The 4,932-nt window shown below is 38.1% G+C and overlaps 1 protein-coding gene across 1 annotated transcript in view; it reads left to right on the plus strand.

The window, feature by feature from the left end:
* Nucleotides 1-4,932, plus strand: part of CNGB3 (cyclic nucleotide gated channel beta 3) — a 166,898-nt gene that overhangs the window by 16,894 nt on the left and 145,072 nt on the right.

The raw sequence follows: 4,932 nt of genomic DNA on the forward strand, positions 1-4,932 counted from the left end.
TACTTATCCTACAACGTCACACCAGGACTGTGCTGTTCGTGTGGTTAAGCGCTGATGAGTTGGTTATGATTTACAGCAACCCTGTTTAGGATTTCTGAGGATCCGCTGGTGGGTTTGAACTGCCAACCTTGTGGCTTGCTGTCTGGTTCTGATCCTACAGTGTCAGGCCAGGAGTCCACACCAGGACTTTAGGTGCTGTTGATTATTTCCCTAGACTGTAAGTAATGACTTTATCTATACTTTGAGAGATAAACTGTGCAAACACTTCCAAGTCAAGGATATATATCCATGATAACCATTTACTACTACTTCCACTTAAGGAAGACCCTACCCTTGCAAGTCAGATATTTAAAGTCTCAATTTCTAAATGGACAGGATCTGAGATCCTGGTGACCTGAATCTTCAAAGGCTAACTAAAATTGCACATGGACCACCAGATATTTGTACTACAATCTTGTATCCCATTTGTGTAGAATCTTGACCTTTCTTCCACAGGTGTGATGGTGTCTCATATTCTACAAAGTGCTTCCCTTTGCATTTAGATTACTATTGAATTGCTCCAAATGGAATCCTTCCTAGTCAAGAGTTCTTCACACACATCTTCAATAGTATCCTTACAAAGAAAAGCAGTCTGCATCACAAGCTTCTGCTTCCTTCTCCCAGACACAGTCTTGCCTCATACTGATGCCAAGGCAGCAAATATGCCTCAGTACATAAGGTCTCTGCTTCGGGAGTTGAGGTATCCTACAATCCACCTGTCAGAACTTTTGTTATCCCCTTTCTTACCATCAGTTTACTCATGGAGGAAAAGTTGTTAATCTGATGGATTAGAGCCCACAATATTTATTGTTGTTGTTGTTAAGTACAATTGAGTCAATTGACACCCATAGCGACCCTGTATAGGGTTTCTGAGGAGCAGCTGATGAGCTTGAACCACCGACCTTGCAGTTCAAATGGCTTTGCAGTTTGGTGCATTAACCCACAGCACCACACCAGGACTCCACAACATTTATTAGTCATGCTTTAATAGTGGTTGGGATTACTATAGCTTGAAGTCAGGAACCCAGACTACATCCTTTTTAACCTCTCCCTTACAGTAAGTACAACTGGGCATGGATTATTTCTGAGAGTGAGTTCATATTCCAGGTGGGTTTGTGGCTAAGTAGACTCACAGAAATAGCATACCAGGGACTTCAAGAAGTTAGTGGGGAAAAGTAGAACTAAAAGATAATGGAATTTGTCCAGGAACTTTTTGAAGGCGCCTCATATTTCCTATCAGAACATGTTTCAAAATTTAGATTTAGGGAAAAATCAGAGAAACTACTTTAGCCTCTCGCCACATACTGAATTCCTCAACATACCTTTTACCTGAGCTTTATTTTCTGCATTAACAAAAACCTTAGCTCTTTCATCTGCTTCCTCATTTGTCTTTTAAATGATATTTAGGCCTTTGAAGAAAGAAGCCAACACTTAACTATCAGAATCAAGAGCTGAATTTACTGCTTATAAGCAAAGGGATCCCTAGTGACAATTAAGGACAATTAAGCACTAGACTACTAACCTAAAACATGGTGCCTCCAAAGAAAGGCCTGGTGATATGCTTTGAAAGGTCACAACCATGAACACCCTATAGAGATTTGTTCTACTCTGAAACAGATGGGTTCACCATGAGCCAGAATCAACTCAGCATCAACTGCTGACTGCTAAAGCAAAGGGGAGCTTGGGAGGCAGAGTCTTTCTGAGCAAGGCAGAGAGCTGATCTTAGGCAGGGTTTTGGCAGCATGGAGTAATTTGCAGAAGAGAAATGGATTGCAGATAGGATGAGCTTTAGCTCTAGAAGATGGTTATTTAAATGAGACTGTTACTGATTGACTGACTCTCAGAAGCATGAGAATGAGAATGAAGTTGTCACTGATTAACTGGCTCCTGAAGCGAAATTGTCACTTTTCTGTTATGAAGACTTTATAACTAGTTCAAGTTATAAAGATTACTTGTTGCTGTAATAAAAATGAGTAAATAGAGATTTTGTTAAGAGCATAGGAAGTTTTCCCTCTGTATATTTATATTCTTTCTCTAAGAAAGGGGTAAAATAATTCACTCCCACATTCACTATTCTAATACCTATTAAGATGAACTTAAATGGGATTTGACTCTATTTTTCTGAGCCTAGATTCTCTAGAAAACATATATAGATGTAAAGAGATTTATTTCAAAGAAATTACTCATGTGATCATAGAGGCTGAAAAGTTCTAAATCTCTGGGCCCAGTAGCAGATTGCAAGCCTCTCTGCTAGCTCATGGGATTGCAATGAGTTAGCAAATCCAAAATATGCAGGTCAGGGAGTAGCTGAACACTTCTGCAAGCATGTATCCCAAGAACCTGAGGTTAAGTGACAATAAGAGTATAGGGCAAACAGACAGTCAACCTTACCAGAACATGTTGTATACTGGAGGTGGGCCACATCCCCAAGGTGCCCCTCTCCTTTCAATAGATTAACTGATCAGATCAAATCAGATCATGAAAGTGATTACATTATATTACATTATGGAAAAGCAATCAGTCCACTATCTGCCGAATCACTGAGAATCATCAATTAACTAAGGTGGCATATAGCATTAACCACATATTTTATTATTTGTATAACTAAAATTACTGTAACTAGATTTTGGTAGTTTACCTCTTGAGTGAAGTTTCTCGCATTCCAGTCATTACTAATGGACTCAGTTTTCATTCTTTGGAAGTTCACCCTTATACAGAATGTTGTATGGGACCACACACACCTCTATAAGATTCAATACACTCATTTCCCTAGACAACAAGGGTGTTACTATCCAAAAACTTTAAGTTGAGTCCATCTTGAGGATTACTATTGACCAAGGGAGCCCCACCCAAGTTTATGACTCAGAGACAGCTCACCTCCAAAGACTAGTCTATGCAGGTAGGTGAAGCATGGGTCCAGTCACCCCAATGCGAAACAACTCTGAAAGTCCTTCTGGATCAAGAGATCTCCATGGGAACTACTGAAGCCCAGAACTATTTCCCCTACTGCCTCAAAGTTCCTGTTGCTCAGAGCACTCTCTAAAACTCCTTCTGCAAGCAAATTTTCTCCTCCATATCTGTGCACAATAATGGTACCAAAGACCATGATTCAGCAAGACTTTTAGAGAGCAATTGTAGATGGTAAAATGTCTGTCACTGACTTTAATTTGCAAGACTGCTGTTTTAGCTGGAAGTAGATTTCTGGGTTCAAATTCATTTCTTCCTTCAAATTCTTAAAATATGGCTTCATTGACTTCTTGTATCCAGGATTGCCAATAAGAATTCTAGTGCCAATCTAATGCTTATTTATTTATGGGTAGGTATTTTTCATATCTGTAATCTTTTAGAAATTTTTGTCTTTGATCTGAATGTTCTTAGATTTATTTTACTGTGTTTGGGTTTGATCCTTTTCTAATTCATTTGCCCACATTTGGAGACATCTTTGATTCTGAAAATGTGTGTACTTTTTTTTTTTTTTTTTAAGCACTGAGAAGCATTCCTCTAAATTTTCTTGATTAATTTGTAACCAACCACTCTTCTACTCTCATCTTTATGGATTTATTCTGTCGTATGTTTGAATTTGAATTTCTCATTATATCTCCTACACTTTTCTTTGCCTTCAGTACTCTCTTACTTTTTTTTCCCCTGAATACGTTTGCCCTTCGTTGTCCTTCCATGCTACATTTGGGGAGAATTATTCAGCTCACTAATTCTCTCTTCAGTTTTGTCCATGCTACAATGTAACTAAATCTAATATGGAATTTGTTGTTGTAGCTGATGGTGTCATTGGACAATCAGAATTTTTTTTAATCTCCGTGACACTAATTGGTTCCCTTTCATATAACCTATTTCAATTACAAAAATAGGTATTTCCTCTTAACTTTATGGAGACATTATATCCATTCCTCACTTAATAACATGGTTCAATTCAAAAGTCCAGATTTTGTGGGATAATCATCAGTGTGAAAGTGGAGAATGACCATACCAGCTATGGAGGATATGGAACTACATCAAAATGGAGGATGACTACATCATTATATAACTGTCCAATCCCATCATTACAGAACTATCAGATTACAGTATCATATACCTCTCATCTAAGGAACTCTGGTAGCATAGTGGTTACGAATAGGGCTGCGAAACTCAGGGTCAGTAGTTTGAAACTATCAGCTGTTCCGTGGGAGAAAGATGAGGCATTCTGCTGCCGTAAAGATTTACAGTCTCAGAAACCCTGTCCAGGGTCACTATGAGTCGGAACTGACTCCACGACACATAACAACAACAACAATAACTCTCATCTGTCAGTTTGTCATACTATGGTGGTTTGCATGTTGCTGTGATGCTGGAAGCTATACCACTGATCATTAAAATATCAGAAGGGTCAGCCATGGTGGACAGGTTTCAACTGAATTTACAGACTAGGAAGAAGGAGAGGCAGACCACATCTGAATGGTTAGCCACTGAAAACCTATGGATATCAGTGAAACATTATCAGAGATAACACCTAAAGATGAGGCACTCAGATTGAAAGGCATTCAAAATACTACTGGAGAAGAGCTGCCACCTGAAACTAGAGTAAACAATAATGACTTAGATGGAGAAAAGCTTTCAGAATCTTCATTAGATGTTGAAGCAAACTAAAAATGAGGAGAAACAGCTGCAAACATCCATTAATAATGAAAGCATGAAATATATAAAATATGAATCCAGGAAAATTTGTCATTGTCAAAAATGAAACATAAATAGCAATATGTGAGGCATTAATGAGCTGAAATTGACAGGTACTTGTCATTTTAAATCTGACATCATATGTTTTACTATATATTGACAATTACAGATTAAAGAGAAATACTGTCCCACTCATCATTAAAAAGAATATTTCAAAATATTGAA

The sequence above is a fragment of the Chrysochloris asiatica genome, unplaced genomic scaffold, assembly GCF_000296735.1.
Source record: "Chrysochloris asiatica unplaced genomic scaffold, ChrAsi1.0 scaffold00031, whole genome shotgun sequence".
In the NCBI taxonomy this organism is placed as follows: Eukaryota; Metazoa; Chordata; class Mammalia; order Afrosoricida; family Chrysochloridae; genus Chrysochloris; species Chrysochloris asiatica.